This window comes from Peromyscus maniculatus, chromosome 8 (genome assembly GCF_049852395.1).
Source record: "Peromyscus maniculatus bairdii isolate BWxNUB_F1_BW_parent chromosome 8, HU_Pman_BW_mat_3.1, whole genome shotgun sequence".
In the NCBI taxonomy this organism is placed as follows: domain Eukaryota; kingdom Metazoa; phylum Chordata; class Mammalia; order Rodentia; family Cricetidae; genus Peromyscus; species Peromyscus maniculatus.
In genome coordinates this window covers 86,590,126-86,611,068 of record NC_134859.1, presented here as the reverse complement: position 1 = coordinate 86,611,068, position 20,943 = coordinate 86,590,126, and positions in this window count along the sequence as shown.

The following is a 20,943-nucleotide window of genomic DNA, read 5'->3' as shown; positions in this document are numbered from 1 at the left end:
GATGGTAAATCATGTTCCGTGGATCTACATCTGTTGATATTATGCACACGCAAACATCTTGCAGTAACTAAAAGGAGAGCAGAGTCAGGTGTCTGTAGCTGAGGGCAATTGGTTTTTTAAAAATGCAACGAAAGCTACAGGTGCTAAATGTGAGATCAGAGGATGAAGGTGAGAGATGGAGGCTTCGTATTTGTGTGTAAACTCTCACTTGCAAACAGAGGAAAGACGAAACTGAAGATGAATCTATGACTTAGAGTAACCAAGCTCCAGGATGCTGCTTCTCTCAGTCTAGACTGTTCCACCACACCAGGACAGATTCCCTAACTAGGACAGAAGACACTGAGGTATGGTATGGTAGCATCTGGCTTGAGCAACTAAAGATCTTAGGTCTCTGAATGTCCCTGAGCTCTCTGGAGCAGAAGTAGTGGTGTTGTTGTTGTTGTTGTTGTTGTTGTTGTTGTTGAAGAAGAAGAAGAAGAAGAAGAAGAAGAAGAAGAAGAAGAAGAAGAAGAAGAAGAAGAAGAACAAGAACAAGAACAAGAACAAGAACAAGAACAAGAACAAGAACAAGAACAAGAACAAGAACAAGAACAAGAACAAGAACAAGAACAAGAACAAGAACAAGAACAAGAACAAGAACAAGAACAAGAACAAGAACAAGAACAAGAACAAGAACAAGAACAAGAACAGGATATCTTTTTGTTTAAAGATAAAGTGATGCCCAGCCTTGAAAGATAACACAAGATCCTTTCCCTCTCCTCCCGGGCCTCTCCTCTTTACCACACACCAATAGCCCAGCCTCCTGACCCACCTGACAGCCAATATCTACAAACCTGTGTTCACTTTCTGTTTGGCTTTTCAGTTGTCTCAGAAAAGAAAGTAAATCCACTCCTGCTACTCTAGACTTTGAGTGGAGATCTTTTATTCTTATGTCCTCACTTCCTTTTTCTCTATTTTCTCATTTTAAATTTTAAGCAAATGTGTGTGTGTGTGTGTGTGTGTGTGTGTGTGTGTGTGTGTGTGTAACACATTTAACAATTTTTACTTTATGTGTATAGGTCTTTTGTCTGCATGTATGTCCATGCACCACATATGTGCCGGGTGCCAATGGAGACCATCAGATCCACTGGAACTGGAATTACCAATAGCTGTGAGCAACCATGTGGGTGCTAGGGATCAAACTCAGGTCCTCTGGAAGAGCAGCAAGTGCTCTTAACCTCTGAGCCAGCTGTCTAGCAAACATGTATTTTTATATTTGCATCATGGGCTGTTTGGACATACCTTGATATTTGAGATGGAAGGTTTTTATCATCATCATCATCATCATTATTATACTTGTCTCATCTTTTCTCTCTCTTTTTTAAAATTTATTTCTTTACCACTGCTTAACAATATACTGCTTCACAGTAGCACAGAGAGGAGCACCCTCTTCACCTAAGGGCTACACAGTGCTGTGTTGTAGAAAGTTGATGTCATTCATTCTTCTGCCTCCTATAGAGGGATGCCCAGGTTATGTCCAGTTCTGTTTTCTTTCTTTATTTTACCTTACGAATAAAACTGATTTAATAATCTCATAAAAACATCTTCATATTTTTATGGATTGCATATGGGGATACTTTATAGAGAAATAGCTATGATCAAGAATAATGTTGCTATTTATTGGCAAATCGTCACAAGAAATTCATGAACCATTTATTTCCATATTGCCAAATTTTGAGCTTTTGACAACCTAATGGATAAAAAGTATCATCTCTAATTATTTTATTTCTTTTATTATGCAAGAGAGGGCACATGACTTATTCCCTCACCTCCAAATATTTTCGAGGCCTTGATGGTTTCACACTTTACTTCTCACTGTCCTGCATCTTTGTATGAAACATCTTTTTCCCTTTAGGCAGCTGATCTTTTTCTTGATCTATTTTATTTTTTCCTTTCAATAATCAATTCTATTTAATTGGAAGTAATTCTTCCATGTCAAATATCAACAAGGTTTTTATCATCATCATCATCATCATTATTATACTTGTCTCATCTTTTCTCTCTCTTTTTAAAAAACTTTTCATACAAAATATTTTGATAATGTTTTCCCCTCCCCTTGCTCCGCCCAGGTTCCCCTCCCCTCCCATCTCAGCAAACCTTTGTGTTCTCCCTCTCTTGAAAACAAAATAAATATGAGAATTAAAACAAACAACAAGACCAAAAATAACAAAACAAGGTAAAACAAAAACCTCGCAAAAAAATGTAGTGCTTGTCTAATAATACCAGAAATATAATTATAAATGTGCTCATTTCAACCGTTAGGTGAATGACTAGCTTACCTTTACCAAATACCAAATCCGTTCATGTGTTCTGTGCTTTTTTAAGACATTTCAAACTGTCCTGGAAAATGGGAGCTGAGCACGATTATACACCACTTATCACAAATGTCCAGTGTCTGAAGTTATGCTGTTCTTTAATTAATTCTTTTAATATTCTGATTGATTAAATTTGTTCTTTGACAATTTCATACATGGGTAAAATACATTCTGATTCTTCTCACCCCCGCCCTCTCTTATCTCCTTCCCACCCATCAGTCCCCCTCCCTACAATTGCTGCTCCCTCATCTATGTCTTTTTGTTTTGTGGCACAGTGAGTTAAACCGCGCCCAGATGTGCGAGACTAAGTGTGGTGCTCACTGGGGCCTGCACTACACCTTGCCCAGAATCTATCAGTAGCCAATAGTTTAACAGGAATGACTAGAGCCCCGCCCTAATCTGTGACTGATTGCTGACAAGGCCAGTCTTGTGCAGGATTGGAGCGGGTCAGAACAGGTCCTGGCTGTGACTTGCTTAGAGGATGGCAGTCCATAGCCTTCCTCCCTATCTTCCGGATCTTACATTCTTCTAATCCGCTCTTTGGCGATGTTCCCTGAGCCTTAGAGGATGTAGTGTTTTATTTAGAACTGAGCATTCAGCTGTCTCTTATTTTTGGCACTTTGAACAGCTGTGCATCTCTGCATTTGTTGCTATTGGCTGCAAAGAGAGGTTTCTCTACTTAGACCGGCATTTGTCTACAGGTATAAACCTACACACCTAGAAAACAGTCTGCCTTAATTTCAATCTAGCTGAACAACAGCAGTAAGTTTCCTTCTAGGGACTATGACTTTTATAGACAGTTTTTCACCTTGGACTATAATATCAGGCATGGATTCCTTCTGATTTATCTTGGAAGCTCTTTATGTTCTGCCCCACCTCCCCTCTGTCTCTGCCATTTCTGGTTTTATTTGTTTGTGATGACTTAGTATGCAGTATTTTTAAAACTTTTGTTGAGTTTGTTCTTTGGCAATTTTATCAATGTATAACGTATCCTGATTACTGGTGTGCATTTTTTCATGCCAAAATTATCAGGAAGGATTTGAATGCAAAAAGTGTGTTTGTTCACATGTAAGAGACAGAAGCATATGAAACTTCTCGCATGATGAAGCTCCATTGTAGCTCTGTCTTTGTAACTAACTCTAACTTTCATTGAAATGTCTATCAAGACAATGCTTTTCCTCCTTTCTACATTTATTCTTACAACCCTAGACAGGCATTCCCATTTCACTCCTTCAATACAACCACCATCTAAGTGTTCTTCCTGCTTCCTAGCATTCTCACACCTCCAAATATTTGCAAGCCCTGGATGTTGCTCACACTTTTATTCCTATTAGATGATGACATGGCATTCAGTATAAATTCAAGAAAATCCTTAAATTCTCTTAATCCTACTCATCAAGTGTTGTCTTCCTCTGCAATCCTCACACATGATTGATAGGTTATTGAGCCTATCAAAAGCCCAAACACAGGCCCATCCAAGCCTGTGTTCATCATTTGAATGTTTCTTCTACACCCAAATATATTATCTCTGTCACTGATAAGTGCCTTTGTTTTTAATAAATCACATATTTGCTCAACTAAACTATCACTTAGAACTGGGCATCATACTAATAAATGCAAGTGAGAAATTTTCTTTTTTATTTTTATTTTATTTTATAATTTAATTTAATTTTATATATCAGCCATGGATTCCCTTGTTCTCCCCCCTCCCACCCCCCACCCTCACCCCACCTTCCCCCCAGCTCATCCCCCATTCTCATCTCCTCCAGGGCAAAGATTCCCCTGGGGATTGAGTTCAACCTGGTAGATTCAGTCCAGGCAGGTCCAGTGAGAGATTTTCTTGAGACTACGACTACCATTTAGGTGATATCTTGGAAAGGGAGATAAAACAAAACAGTTGTGATATGATGTGATACCCTAGAACCGAGGCAAGAGTCAAAGAAAGGTTCCGTTGAGTATAACAGATGTTGAAAAAGAGATCACAAGTGAGCTGTGCTGGGCATTGAAGGATGAGTAAGGATTTGATAACTTGGCAAAGGAGAAAACATCATTCTAGGCAAGTAGAATATTCTAGGCATACGAAATGACACCAGATTATCATTTTTCATGTTCTATGAGAGAGTGGTTGTGTCCCTTCAGTCCATTTGGGACCTCAGTCACCTAGTGTGTAAGGAATTAACAAGAACTGCACCCACCTCAGAATCCTTGAGAAATGTAAATAAGATAACAATTACAGAGAACTCCAAAAATTCCTGGCACAAAGTAGGTATTCAGCAAATTTTAACTAGCAGGGTTATTACACTGTCCATTAGGAATGCACAGATTTAAATACCTCATTGTTATTTTATTAGCTAGTCCAACACCCTGGGAATAGCTGGCAAGCTCTACCATGTATATCTCCTGTTCCCTTAATTGTTTGTATGATGCAGATGAAAGTTTATGCCTTTATTTCTATCTTATTTCAAGCAAAACTTGTCCAAAAGAGGAAAAAAATAACTCAGAATATGGAAAAGACATACCTTTTAAAATTATTTTTTATTTATTTGTTGGGAATTTCATGCCTGTAGAGAATGTATTAAGATGATTGCATTGCATGTACTCATTGGGTTTGTTGACTTACCAAAAGGTTGATCAAAATGTGCCCTTAAGACACCCCACTCTGAAAAATATGACACTAGTAATTCAGCAATGTTTAGGGACCCATCAGGCTAACATGCTTTTGCTATTCAAAAATAATTGTCATTTCCAAGTCCTTTTACCTTGGAGAGACTAAATAAGACGAGATTGATAGGACCTTCCCTCAGCTTGCTCACATTCTACTGACAAAGTGAGAAATACAATACTCTTTGCCGATTGCAAGTTACCTCCTTCACACCCCCAAAATACCACCTATTCCATCCTGTTTTCCCACCAGTATCCCATAAGACCTGCTTCTAACCTACTGCTGCCAGAGATATAATCACCATAATGTCTGTTCTAAACAGGATAAGACCAGACATAAAGAATTAACTCTAAACACAAGGAGACAAAGTCAAAGACTTTGTCTGCTTTAGGGGATGTATCAAAGAAAGCTTTGTAGGAATTAGGAAGAAAAGGAAAGCTGATTCTCTTTGCTTTGCCAAATTAAATAGTGCAGAATAGAGCAGGAAAAGGAAGCAGCGCCTTTTCTATATATAGATAAACACAGTAATTGACTAAAACTGATCTTCTGTAGTATAAACAAGAGTCACGTGGTTAGTAGCCCTCAGCGGGATATAAAAGCAAGAGACAGCACAGAGAGAGACCAGACTAGGAACTCTCACCACCTTGTAAACCCACCCAGAACCTCCACCTCTGACACCATGGTCAACTCCTGCTGTGGCTCTGTCTGCTCTGAGGAGGGCTGTGGCCAAGGCTGCTGCCAGCCCAGCTGCTGCCAGACCACCTGCTGCAGGACCACCTGCTGCCGCCCCAGCTGCTGTGTGTCCAGCTGCTGCAGGCCCAGCTGCTGTGTGTCCAGCTGCTGCAGACCCAGCTGCTGTCAGTCTCTGTGCTGCCAGCCCACCTGCTGCCGCCCCACCTGCTGCATCTCCAGCTGCTGCCGCCCCTGCTGCCGCCCCTGCTGCCAGCCCTGCTGCCAGCCCTGCTGCCGCCCCTGCTGCTGCCTGCGCCCAGTCTGTGGTCAGGTCTGCTGCCACAGCACTTGCTACCGCCCGACCTGTGTGATCTCCACCTGCCCCCGCCCCATGTGCTGCGCCACCCCTTGCTGCTGAATCTTCTCTTCGAATGCACCTTTAATCCCCTCATTCTCTACAGATGAAGCCCTTCCTTCTAGAAAATATGTAGTGTTCAAGGGACTTGATTTCCCGAGTCCCAGAACTCAGTCTCATTTGCAGTTGTTCTGTGCGCATATTCTGACTTCTGTCCCAAGTTCTTCCTCTTAGTTTATCAAAATCTCCCAATAACTTAACAGGCCTCCCCCAACATGTCTCACCTTGTCTTTTTATCTATTCATCATGCTGGAGGAATTTAAATTATCCCTGGCACTTGTAGGAGCACAAATTTTAACCCTTCTGCCATTAAAATCCAATAAAGTGTCTTTTATAGTCTTTGCAAAAATTTTCATACTTTATTATCTCTGTGTAACAAAAATAAACATCCATCACACAGATACTTAAAATTGAGTGTGACTGTTGCTTTCTCTATTTAAAAAAAAAAATGTGTAAATAAAAAAGGAGGCAAGGGAAATGGTTCAGCAGATAGAGGCACTTAATAACAAACCTGATTATCAGAGTTCCAAGTCTGGTATTCACACTGTGGGAGAACTGACTACCACACGTTCAATGACTATGTGTATGCTGTGGCAACTGCAAACACACACACACACACACACACACACACACACACACACACACACACACACGGGGGGGGGGGTGGAAAATATTTTAAAATTACCAAAAAATAGAAACCTTTACATATGCTTCCTGGGCAAATGTATATTTGTCTTCATTTAGTTAGTTAATTTTTGAGAGTATATTTTAGTTAATAACATTTTCCCCTCCAAATCCTTCCATATACCCCTCCCTACTCTCCTTCAAACCCATGGCCTCTTCTTTCTTCAATTGTTACTCTATGTACATATTCCCAGATCTAACCTGGTAAGCCCACTACAGAAGGCCATAACCAATCAATGTGCAGAGTTGTGGAGCCCAGTCCCAAGAGATACAGCTATAGACACTCCTACACCTAAGGCTCAGGGAACATTGTGGAAGAAAGGATGGGAAGATTGTAAGAGCCAGAGGGTCAGAAAATTTGCTGTGAGATTGTATCTCCTGGAAACATCAGAAACTGCACCCATAAATCTCACCAACATGACTGCCTAAGTGTGAATTGTATTTTCACTGCACTTGAAAGCGAACAACCCATGGTACTCAAACTTCCAACAGAAAAGAAATGGCATTAGTAACTGCCTTGTTTCTCTAGAAAGTCTTCTTTGTTTCAGGTAAATTAGTCAATTTGTAATTGTTGGGCGAGGGGTAGGGGGGGGAAGGAATTAAAATGATAGAGTAGCCATGAGTATATGTTATCAGGGAAGACTGAACACAGTTCACACCACCTTTTATTCTCTTTGGGGGAATAAGGACAGTCAGTAGGTTGTGTGGTAAATTCTTTATATGTTCTACTCCAGGGTCAGGTGTGGTGAATCTTTTCTCCACATGTATGCTTCATAAGGGCAGACTGTCAATGGGGCATTCATCCCCCTGTATAGGGGACCACTTCTGAGGCAAAGAGATGATGCAAATGAGGACTGGAGGAAGCTTGTTGCTTTATTGGAAGTGGTGGCTTTCCCCCAAGCTGCCCTCTCTCCTTTCCCAGGGTGGCATATAAAGAACCACATTTCCTCTCCTCCATTTAGAGATTGTAAACAGGTCATTCCATTTTCTGAACTCCCCAAAAGACTAACTAAGCCTGTTCATGAAGTAGCCCTCCAGTTTGGTTTTTCCCAGTATCCAATTCTACTCGACCCTTCCCATCCATGACAGTTGATCCCCACAGCGTGTCTCCATGAACTCCCAGCATGCTGCTCTCTGTCTCAGCACATGCTTTCTGGAGATTTCCACCTGCTCCCAAAACCCATTCATGATAGATGACCTGAGAGCTGGAACCATTCATCAAAATGCGTGTTCAATCTTTCAGTACCTGATAGAAATAAGAATATAAGCATATGGCAGAAGTATATTGTACATAATCCATGAAGAAAATTATAAAGTTTATATAGGAACCCCACCTCTCTCTCACACACACACAATCTTTAAATTTTAAAACAACACAAAAGTCTGTGACCATAAGTAAACTCCCCTTTATGAGTCATTGTTAATCTCATTCAAGAGCTATTGGTGTGCATTATAGCCTTATTAAGCACATTCATACATGTAGTGAATAAACATCATTCACTCACCCACCTAGCTTTTGTTGTACATTACTTAGGCTGTCATTTATTTAAAAATTATTTGATTTACTTCAGGAAATGTTGGTACTTACTCCCATCCAGGCTGAGTGTATGGCTAGGCATGTTTATTTGCATTTTTTAGCATTTATTGTTGAGAATGGTGAATATATTTTAGGTAGGATTGTTGTTTACGTGTAAGATATCAATCAGTTTTCATAAATTTATATTATCCTGACTTCGTGGTTAACACTAATACCCAGCTGGTTCTGAGATATTCTGAGGAGACTGTCATGGCAACCCAATGCATCTGGGCTTAGACACTTCCCATGGCCTGTGCCCTGTAGCCCACAGTATAACCCCATCATTAACACAAATGTTTTGTTTTGCTTTGTTTTCTTCTGTCCATTTTCTCCATTTCCTCTCTCATACCTTCTGGGATGGAGCCTTTGTCTAGGGTTCTGTAGGGTGTAAAACTCAAGCAAAGTCAAGGGATGTTCAGAAATATTTTTGGCTGATAGATAGTTTTTCTAGCATTAAGAATAAAACTGGGGAGTCTGGGGGCAAAAGTGAATAGGTGTTACTGTCTTCTTCCTACCCCATTCCCCAAGGCTATAACCATGGGAGTTAAGCACATATTAGTGGACATCTGAAAACAAGTCTCCCTCTGCAAATCAAGTTTTCTGCAGCTTTCTATACCTAGCTTTTACCCGGCGACACACCACTGTAAATGCTGCCTCATAAGCAAAATGAACATTTGACCAAATAATGGATTCGATGGATAAATGTAGTTTTTCTCAAAGAGGACTGTGATCCACTTTGGGACTGTTTCCTGTCTTTTCTCTAATATATACAATGGCCTGCTCCTATACTTCCATCTATGCCACAACCTCTACCAGGAAGTAGAATGTGCTAAGTTAGAAGCACAATGCATGCAGGGGACCGTTTATGAGGACAGACACCATGCAGGAGGAAACGTCTCCAGTGAGTCTTGACGGATGAGGAAGGGTTTGCAGAGACGATGAGACGCGTCCCAAGATGACACAAGCCCAGCCAAGGCTTGCACGCTTGAATCTTCACACGTCCTCTGCTGCTCAGAGGCACGTTCAGCTCCCTTTGTGTTTCCACTTGGACACGCATTTTTGTGTTAGCCTCTCTGTGCTTCGTGAAGCTCCTCCATCAAGAGAAGAGTGCACAGCCCTTCACAGAACTGCATTAAAAACAAAAGAAATACAGCATAACTCACATAGTACCTGGCACACAGTCACATTTTACCAGCTCTACCCCACCGAGGGCACGTGGAACACATTGTCGCACTGCATATTTTGAGTTTAGTGGTTTCATTAAAGTCATGGAATTTCTTTATTTTATGCCAAACCGTTCCCTCAGCCTGTGTCTTATCCAACCACTTACAGAAAGGCACAAAGGTCTACCTGCTCTATGCCTAGAATATTCAACAGAAACTCTGCATATATATTGCCAAAGTTAGAAACTCAAAATATTTTTATGTGTTTTTTGTATGTAAATTTTTGTATGTAAATATTTTATGTATGTAAATATTACAAAATATTTTATGTACAAAAAAAAAAAGATCAGACTAGCAAAGTGACTCAGCAGGTAAAGGTATGTGCTGCCATGCCTGATGACCTGAGTTCCATCCCTGGGACCCACATGGTAAGTGTACTCATACACATACACACACTAGATACTAAATAAATTCAATGAACTGCTAATGACGTATAGTGCCTACACTGTAAATTGTTTGAATGCCTCTGTGAGTGAAAAACATCTACTGTGCAATTACATACTTAAAAGAGGAATAAACTTCCCCACTCTTCATCATTCTCCAGGAAGGCATACAAAAACAAAATAGACCCCAAACGCCAAAAAAACTGAGTTTCTATTCTTGGTAAGTGGTGGAACCGCTGCCAAGCCCTTCATCCTAAGAGACTGGAATGAGATCTGACAGTTTAGAACTTCCTCAGGTCTGACCATCTCCCCAGTCTCCAATGGATACACAATATCACCATCGTTCCCACGAGAGATGGGGCAACCTCGACTAAACGGTCTTCCCTTCTAATTCTTTCCCTGAGTCTCATCTGGATAGAACATTCCTTGACAACACAATAAATGCTGGAATTTGTGGGAAAACATTTCCATGATTTGCAAGGAACAGTGTACAGACAAGAGGGAATGTCACATTTAGAAAACAAAATGCCAAAGAGTCCTGTGGCAAGTTACTTGCAGAAAGGACAAAGGTGACCAACTATGAAAAAAATGCGATGAGCATTTCAGTTGCAAACACGGGGGCTACCAGAGGGGGGGAAATGTCTTATTTTCTTTCTTTTTGGGGTATTTAACTAGAAACATTACAATTATGCAATTAAATGATTAAGTTTCCCAAGAAGGTAAATACTAACAAGGAAATAGTGACGTCACATGAGGTGTTCAGCGGGGTATAAAAAGGGGTGCGGGGCAAGGAAACTTCCAAACCCAATATCTTCACTCACTTGTAAACCCACCCAGAACCTCCACCTCTGACACCATGGTCAACTCCTGCTGTGGCTCTGTCTGCTCTGAGGAGGGCTGTGGCCAAGGCTGCTGCCAGCCCACCTGCTGCCGCCCCAGCTGTTGCATCTCCAGCTGCTGCCGCCCCTGCTGCCGCCCCTGCTGCCGCCCCTGCTGCCGCCCCTGCTGCCGCCCCTGCTGCTGCCTGCGCCCAGTCTGTGGTCAGGTCTGCTGCCAGACCACTTGCTACCGCCCGACCTGTGTGATCTCCACCTGCCCCCGCCCCATGTGCTGCGCCACCCCTTGCTGCTGCTAACCCTGCTCTAGGCTCATCTCCCCCTGCAGCTATACACCATTCTCTCGTGTGAACCCTTAGGAATCTGTTTAACATCATTTACCAGGACAGACTGCACAATTCCAGTGAGCCTGCCATCCGCTCCAGAACCAGGCAGCACATCCTGGCTCACTGGACGGTCTCTCCTTTGCTACCATCTCTTTCCAACGTTAGTACACTGTAGAAGTTAATTTGTACATCGTGGGTTAAAAATTTATCCTAATTCTTCAAATTGATTAATGTTGTTGCTCTAGATTATTATTTCTAGTAAATTAGACATTTTCTACAGCCCTTGTCTTAGCACTGACTTTATAATCCCAGACCTGAGGCTTTGGGTATATTCTGTTTTTGTTTTTGTTGTTGTTGTTGTTGTTATTGTTTTTCCTAAAATGAATTTCTTATGACCTGTTATTCCTCTTATTTCTAATAAACTTTTTTACACATAAGAATTCATTGGTCCTGTCGTCTGTGTCTTCCATTGTACTCAATAACTGCGGACTGAGGTCTGGCTGATTAAGGAGTAATTTCTGCTCTGGCAAAAGACCTGAGTTTAGCTCCCAACCCCCATGTTGAACGGTGTACAACCCCCTGCAACTCCAGCTCCAGGAACTGCCTGGCCTTCTTTGGCCTCTGCAGGCAACTGCACTCCCTCCACACATGCACACAGATACACAAGCACGCATAGTATTTAAAATAAAAATAAATCCTTAAAAAGTAATTGAGGGGACTGGAGAAATCTCTCAGTGGTTAAAGAACACATGCTGCTCTCCCAGAGGACCAGAGTTTAGTTCCTAGCACGCACACTGGATGGGTCACAACTACTTGTAACCCTAGCTCCAGAGGATCTGATGCCTCTGGCCTCCATGGGTACTTATACTCACAAGTATGTACCCACACAGAGATACATAAAGTTAAAATGAAAAGAAATCTTCACAAAATAAGTGAAGATTCACGTTTTATATAAAAACACTGAAAAATTAAACCATAATTAAATCATTTTTAAATGCTATATGTGATATAGGCATGAAAATGGTATGTGTGTATTTGTGTTCATGTGTTTGGGAGTTTGAGTGTAATTGGTCCTCATAATCTCATAGGGAATGGCACTATTAGGAGGCGTGGCTTGTTGGAGTGGGCATGGCCTTGTTGGAGGAAGTGTGTCACTGTGGGGGTAGGCTTTGAGATTTCCTATGCTCAAGATACTACCCAGTGTCTCAGTCAAGTTCCTGTTGTCTGCAAGATGTAGGACTCTCAGCTATTACTCCAGCACCATGTCTGCCTGAATGCCATCATGCTCCCTGTCATGATGATAATCAATTGAACCTCTAAAACCCTAATTAAATGTTTCCTTTATAAGAGCTTCTGTGGTCATGATGTCTCTTCACAGCAATTAAAAACAAAAGCAAAAACCTAAGTAAGACACAGTTCTATAGTCAAGTAATACGAAACTCCTACAGGGGAAAAAAGCCTCCAGTCTATTAAATCATGATAAAATAATGACATATTGGGTGAGAAAACAGATGGCCAGTAGTATTTCTCCAGATGGTTTCCAGTTTGTTAGGAGCTCCCTGACCCGAGACAAATGAATGTCTTAGTTTTGTTTGGATCCAGACATTACAACTATCTGAAGTTGGATTTGAAACCCACATTAGTGTTTGGATCTCTATGTAAACACAGGGTTTACTCTTCTTCTATTAACCTTCATAAAACCAGGCTCTTCCTAATACTTTGGGTTTTGTTTTATCTTTTTTTTGGGGGGTCACAATAAATACGAACTAACAGGAGACAGACAGTGTGAACTGTTACTGAAGGGCTTCTCTCCAGGTTCCACAAATCCCACAATCCACATATAAAATAATCACTCAGACGCTTATATTACTTACAAACTGTATGGCCGTGGCAGGCTTCTTGCTAACTGTTCTTATATCTTAAATTAACCCATATCTATAAATCAATACCTTGACATACGGCTCGTGCCTTACCAGCATCTTTACATGTTGCTTGTCCTGGCGGTGGCTGGCCATGCCTCTCCCTCCTTCTTCCTGTTTCCCCAATTCTCCTCTCTCCTTGTCCCGCCTATACTTCCTGCCTGGTCACTGGCCATCAGTATTTTATTTATATAGAGCGATATCCACAGCAGTGAACTTCTAGGCAGAAATCCAGCAGTCCCTGTTTAATAACTGATAATTCTTGACTATCTGGAATGAGAGGAAGCAAGAAGAGGAGACCTTATTTATACAAACAGAGGCCATCACTTTCTAAATGTACTGTCTAAGCACCACGGAAGAGGTCACTGAGGTAGCCGATTCTCAACTTCATTAGATTATCTGCCATTAACAGTAACTCTACCCTCTTTCCTCTTCCACCCAAAGACATGACAGGTGTCTGTGGGGTTCTCTCTGCTAAGTAGGGCTGGCACCTAAAATACAGGACACCTTGTTAAATTTTAAGTTCAAATAATCAAGAATGACTTTTTTGTTTGGTTGGTTTTTGTTGTTATTGGTGGGGATTTTTTTTAAGTGTGTGTTGCGGGGGGGGGGGGGGTGTTCTTTTCTTTTCTTTTGTTTTCCAAGACAGGATTTCTCTGTGTAACAGCCCTGGCTGTCCTAGAACTCGCTCTGTAGACCAGACTGGCCTTGAACTCAGAGATCTGCCTGCCTCTACCTTCCGATTAAAGGTGTGTGCCACCTCGCAGACAACAAATACTTTTTTTTTCCTTTTATTTTATTTTACAATACCATTCAGTTCTACATACCAGCCATGGATTCCCTTGTTCTCCCCCCTTCTTCCCACCTCCCCTTCCCCCAGCCCATCCCCCATTCCCACCTCCTCCAGGGCAAAGCCCTCCCCCCCCCCCCCAGGACAGAGATGGACCTAGTAGACTCAGTCCAGGCAGGTCCAGTCCCCTCCTCCCAAACTGAGGCAAGCATCCCTGCATAAGTCCCAGGTTTCAAACAGCTAACTCATGCAATGAGCCCAGGACCTGGTCCCACTGCCTAGATGCCTCCCAAATAGATCAAGCCAATCAACTGTCTCACCTATTCAGAGGGCCTGATCCAGTTGGGGGCCCCTCAGCCTTTGGTTCATAGTTCATGTGTTTCCATTTGTTTGGCTATTTGTCCCTGTGCTTTATCCAACCTTGGTTTCAACAATTCTCTCTCATATAAACCCTCCTTTTTCTCCCTAATTAGACTCCTGGCGCTCCACCTGGGGCCTAGCCGTGAATCTCTGCATCCAGATTCCTCAGTCCTTGGATAGGGTTTCTGGAACAACTATTAAGGTGTTTGGCCATCCCATCACCAGAGTAGGTCAGTCCCGGCTGTCTCTCGACCATTGCCAGCAGTCTATTGTGGGGTATCTTTGTGGATTTCTGTGGGCCTCTTTAGCACTTTGTTTCTTCCTTTTCTCATGTGGTCTTCATTTACCATTGTCTCCTATTCCTTATTCTTCCTCTCTGTTCTTGATCCAGCTGGGATCTCCCACTCCCACAGGCTCTCTTTCCCTCGACCCTTGCCCTTCATTACAACCACTCATGTCCAGGTTGTTCATGTAGATCTCAGCCATTTCTCCGTCATTGGGCAATCCTTGTGTCTTTCTTGGGGTCCTGTTTTCCAGGTAGCCTCCCTGGTGATGTGAGTAGCAGTCCAGTCATCCTTGTTCCACCTCTAGTATCCTCCTATGAGTGAGTACATACCATATTTGTCTTTCTGAGTCTCGATTACCTCACTCAGGATGATTTTTTCTAGATCAATCCATTTGCCTGCAAACCTCATGATGTCATTGTTTTTCTCTGCTGAGTAGTATTCCATTGTGTATATGTGCCACAATTTATTTATCCATTCTTCAGTTGAAGGGCATCTAGGTTGTTTCCAGGTTTTGACTATTACAAACAATGCTGATATGAACATAGCTGAGCAAGTGCTCTTGTGGTATGATTGAGCATTTCTTGGATATATGCCCGAGTGGTATAGCTGGATCTTGGGGGAGATTGATTCCCAATTTTCTAAGAAAACACCATATTGATTTCCAAAGTGGTTGTACAAGCTTACATTCCCACCAGCAGTGGAGGAGAGTTCCCCTAGTTCCACATCCTCTCCAGCATAAAGTGTCTTCAGTGTTTTTGATCTTAGCCACTCTGACAGGCACAAGGTGGTATCTCAGAGCTGTTTTGATTTGCATTTCCCTGATGATTAGGGATGTTGAGCAATTCCTTAAATGTCTTTCAGCCATTTGAGTTTCCACTGTTGAGAATTCTCTGTTTAGTTCTATAACCCATTTTTTGATTGGACTGTTGGTCGTTTTGATGTCTAATTTCTTGAGTTCCTTATATATTCTGGATATCAGTCCTCTGTCACATGTGGGGTTGGTGAAGATCTTTTCCCATTCTGTAGGCTGTCGCTTTGCCTTGTTGACCATATCCTTTGCTCTACAAAAGCTTCTCAGTTTCAAGAGGTCCCATTGATTGATTGTTTCTCTCAGTGTCTGTGCTACTGGTGTTATATTTAGGAAGTGATCTCCTATGCCAATGCGTTCAAGACTATTTCCTACTTTCTCTTCTAGCAAGTTCACAGTAGCTGGATTTATGTTGAGGTCCTTGATCCACTTAGACTTAAGTTTTGTGCAGGGTGACAGATATGGATCTATTTGCAGCCTTCTACATGTTGATATCCAGTTATGCCAGCACCATTTGTTGAAGATGTTTTCTTTTTTCCACTGTACACTTTTGGCTTCTTTGTCAAAAATTATATGTTCATAGGTGTGCGGGTTAATATCAGGGTCTTCAGTTCTATTCCATTGGTCTACATGTCGGTTTTTATGCCAATACCAAGCTGTTTTTATTACTGTAGCTCTATAGTAGAGCTTGAAGTCAGGGATCGTGATGTCTCCAGAGGTTGTTTTATTGTACAGGATTCTTTTGGCTATCCTGGGTTTTTTGTTTTTCCATATGAAGTTCAGTATTATTCTTTCCAGGTCTGTGAAGAATTGTGTTGGTATTTTGATGGGAATTGCATTGAATCTGTAGATTGCTTTTGGTAAAATTGCCGTTTTTGCTATGTTGGTCCTGCCTATCCATGAGCATGGGAGATCTTTCCATTTTCTGACATCTTCTTCAATTTCTTTTTTCAGGGACTTAAAGTTCTTGTCATATAGGTCCTTCACTTGCTTGGTTAGTGTTACCCCAAGGTATTTTATGTCATTTGTGGCAATTGTAAAGGGTGATGTATCTCTGATTTCCTTCTCAGCTTCTTTGTCCATTGTATATAGGAGGGCTACTGATTTTTTTGAGTTGATCTTGTATCCTGCTATGTTGCTGAAGGTGTTTATAAGCTTTATCAGTTCCTTGGTGGAATCTTTGGGATCACTCAAGTATACTATCATGTCATCTGCAAATAGGGAAAACTTGACTTCTTCCTTTCCAATTTGTATCCTCTTAATCTCCTTATGTTGTCTTATTGCTCTGGCTAGCACTTCAAGTACTATATTGAATAAGTATGGAGAGAGCGGACAGCATTGCCTCATTCCTGATTTTAGTGGAATTGCTTTGAGTTTCTCTCCATTTAATTTGATGTTGGCTGTTGGCTTGCTGTAAATTGCCTTTATTATGTTTAGGTATGTTCCCTGTATTCCTGATCACTCCAAGACTTTTATCATGAAGGGGTGTTGGATTTTGTCAAATGCCTTTTCTGCATCTATTGAGATGATCATGTGGTTTTTTTCTTTGAGTTTGTTTATATGGTGTATTACATTGACGGACTTTTGTATGCTGAACCACTCTTGCATCCCTGGGATGAAACCTACTTGATCATGGTGGATAATTGTTTTGATGTGTTTTTGGAGTCTGTTTGCCAGTATTTTATTGAGTATTTTTGCATCAATGTTCATGAGGAAGATCGGTCTGTAGTTCTCTTTCTTTGTTGTATCCTTGTTTGGTTTAGGAATCAGGGTAATTGTAGCCTTATAGAAGGAGTTTGGTAATGTTCCTTCTGTTTCTATTGTGTGGAACAATTTAGAGAGTATTGGAATTAGCTCTTCTTTGAAGATCTGGTAGAATTCTGCACTGAAACCATCTGGTCCTGGGCTTTTTTTGGTTGGGAGACTTTTAATGACTATTTCTATTTCCTTAGTGGTTATTGGACTATTTAAATAGTTTATCTGGTCTTGATTTAACTTAGGTATGTGGTACCTATCCAGAAAATTGTCCATTTCCTTTAGGTTTTCCAGTTTTCTGGAGTAGAGGTTTTTGAAATATGACCTGATAATTCTCTGGATTTCCTCAATGTCTGTTGTTATGTCCCCCTTTTCATTTCGGATTTTGTTGATTTGGATTCTCTCTCTGTGTCTTTTGGTTAGTTTGGATAAGGGCTTGACTATCTTGTTGATTTTCTCAAAGAACCAACTCTTTGTTTTATTGATTCTTTTTGTATTGTTCTCTTGGTTTCTATTTTATTGATTTCAGCTCTCACTTTGGTGATTTCCTGGCATCTATTCTTCCTGGGAGACTTTGCTTCTTCTTGTTCTAGAGCTTTCAGGTGTGCTGATAAGTCACTAGTGTGGGATTTCTCCAACTTCTTTATGTGGGCATTTAGTGCTATGAATTTCCCTCTAAGCACTGCTTTCATAGTGTCCCATAAGTTTGGGTATAAGGTGTCTTCATTTTCATTGATCTCTAGGAAGTCTTTAATTTCTTTCTTTATTTCTTCCTTAACCCATTGGTGATTCAGTTGAGCATTGTTCAGTTTCCATGAGATTGTAGGTTTTCTGTAGTTTTTTTATTTTTATTTATTTATTTATTTATTTATTTATTTATTTATTTATTTATTTATTTGTTGTTGTTGTTGAAATCTAACTTTAAACCATGGTGGTCTGATAGAACACAGGAGGTTATTCCAATTGTTTTGTATCTGTTGAGATTTGCTTTGTGGCCAAGTATGTGGTCAATTTTAGAGAAAGTTCCATGGGGTACTGAGAAGAAGGTATATTCTTTTTTGTTAGGATGGAATGTTCTGTAGATATCTATTAGGTCCATTTGGGTCATGACATCAGTTAAGTCCTTTATTTCTCTGTTAAGTTTTGATTTGGGAGATCTGTCCAGTGGTGAAAGTGGGGTGTTGAGATCTCCCACTATTAATGTGTGGGGTTTTGTATGTGGTTTAAGCTTTAGTAATGTTTCTTTTACATATGTGGGTGCCCTTGTGTTTTGGGCATAAATGTTCAGAATTGAAACTTCATCTTGGTGGATCTTTCCTGTGATGAGGATGTAATGCCCTTCTTGATCTCTTTTGATTGTTTTTAGTTTGAAGCTATTTTGTTGGATATCAGGATGGCTATACCCGCTTGTTTCTTAAGACTGTTTTGATTGGAAAGTCTTTTTCCAGCCTTTTATTCTTAGGTAGTGTCTGTCTTTGAATTTGAGATGTTTCTTGTATGCAGCAGAAAGATGGGTCCTGCTTTTGTATCCATTCTGTAAGCCTATGTCTTTTTATAGGTGAATTAAGTCCATTGATATTAAGGGATATTAATGACCAGTGATTGTTCATCCCTGTTATTTTTGGTGGTAGTGTGTGTGTACTTCTCTTCTTTGGGGTTTACTGCTCAGGCTTTATCTATTGCCTGCGTTTTCCAGGGTATATCTGACTTCCTTCTGTTGGAATTTTCCTTCTAGTGCTTTCTGTAGGGCTGGGTTTGTGGATAAGTATTGTTTAAATCTGGCTTTGTCTTGGAATGTCTTGTTCATTCCGTCTATGATGATTGAAAGTTTTGCTGGGTATATTAGTCTGGGCTGACATCCATGGTCTCTTAGTGTCTACATTACATCTGTCCAGGTCCTTCTGGCTTTCAAAGTCTCCATTGAGAAATCCAGTGTTATTCTGATGGGTTTGCCTTTATAGGTCACTTGGCCTTTTTCCTTTGCTGCTCTTAATATTCTTTCTTTATTCTGTACGTTTAGTTGTTTAATTATTATATGTCGAGGGGACTTTTTTGGGGGGTCTAGTCTGTTTGGTGTTCTATAGGCTTCTTGTATCTTCATAGGCATTTCTTTCTTTAAGTTGGGAAAGTTTTCTTCTATGATTTTGTTGAATATATTTTCTGTGCCTTTGAGTTGGTATTCTTCTCCTTCTTCTATCCCTATTATTCATAGGTTTGGTCTTTTCATGCTGTCCCAAATTTCTTGGACATTTTGGTTCATGACTTTGTTGGCTTTAGTGTTTTCTTTGACTGATGAATCTATTTCTTCTACTGTATCTTCGATGCCAGAGATCCTCTCTTCCATCTCTTGCATTCTGTTGGTTATACTTGCATCTGAAGTTCCTGATCGTTTACTCAGATTTTCTATTTCCAGCATTCCCTCTGTTTGTGTCTTCTTCATTTTTTCTATTTCCCTTTTCAGGTCTTGGACTGTTTCCTTTATTTGTTTCATTGCTTTTTCATGATTTTCTTTCAGTACTTTATTGTTTCCTTCCAGGACTTTATTGTTGTCTTCTAATTTGTTTGCCCTTTCCTCTAGTTGTTTATAGCATTCTTCCCATTTTTTTGTCTTTTCCTCTACACAAGCCTCTAGCTTCTTCATGATGTTATTCATAAGGCTGTTTTCTTCTGCTTCTTCCAATTTTTGATGTTCAGGTCTAGATGTTGGAGGTGGGCTAGGTTCTGGTGATGCTGTATTGCTCTTCATTTTGTTGTATGTACTTCTGCCTTGACGTCTGCCCATCTCCTTGTGGTTCGTTCTTGGTCTTATCAGCGCACTTAGTTCAGACAGAGCTGAAAGTTCCAGGAAGTCTCTCTCTCTTGTCCAGATGGGAGCTCTCTTGTCCAAATGGGAACTCCGGGGCAGGATGGAAGCTCTTATATAGACGGGAAGTCCGGGGCAGGACGGGCGCTCTTGTCCAGAAGGGAAGTACGGGTCAGGATGGGCGCTCTTGTCCAGAAGGGAAGTCCGGGGCATATTGGGAGCTCTCTCTCTGGTCCAGAAGGGAAGTTTGGGGCAGGGTGAGAGCTGTTGTCCAGAAGGGAAGTCCGGGGCAAAATGGGAGCCCTCTCTGGTCCAGAAGGGAAGTCTGGGGCAGATTGCAGGGTCTGGTGGGGGTCTTGGAGAAGGGGATCCTTCCCGGTGGGGCTAGAAGGGAACCTGCCTGGTGGCCAGAACCTGAGGCCAAGTTGGGCAGGTCTTCCCAGGAGTGGCTGGTGCCCAGGGATGGGGTCCAGGCTGGGCCCAGATACTCACCTCTGGTCCAGAAGCAACAAATACTTTTAAAATGTAAAGATGTGTCAGCTACACTCAAGCATAACAACTATAAAATTATGTATCTAGAAAATAATGTATCTAGAACATATACAATTTCATTTTTGGAATATGGCAACCCGAGTTCCAAAAGATCTACACTAACCTGTGACCAGAAGCCATTCCCAGTTTTAAATCATCCAGACCAGGAAATAAACTCCGATTACTGTACTTGATGAGAGCTGATGGCTGCTTGCTATGCACCACAGTTGAATGTAACTAACTCAGTCATGGCAATGATAAACTAATTTAGTATGCCTGTCAGTATGCAAAGATGGGAAGATCGTTTTCCACAAGACAGCAAAAATTAAGTGGTATCCAAGAATACAGACCAGGACTGGTTATATTTTGAGTTTTAATAAAATTTTTAATCATAAATTTGAATATTAATAGATAAAACTAAGCTGATATGAACAGTGTAAAGTCAACTTATTTATGTTAACCTGTAAGATGATTCCATTCATTTGAAAGCATCTTTTTTTAAACATAAACTAACCACTGAGACATATCTGACTATGTATCCAGACTCTTAGTAAACAGC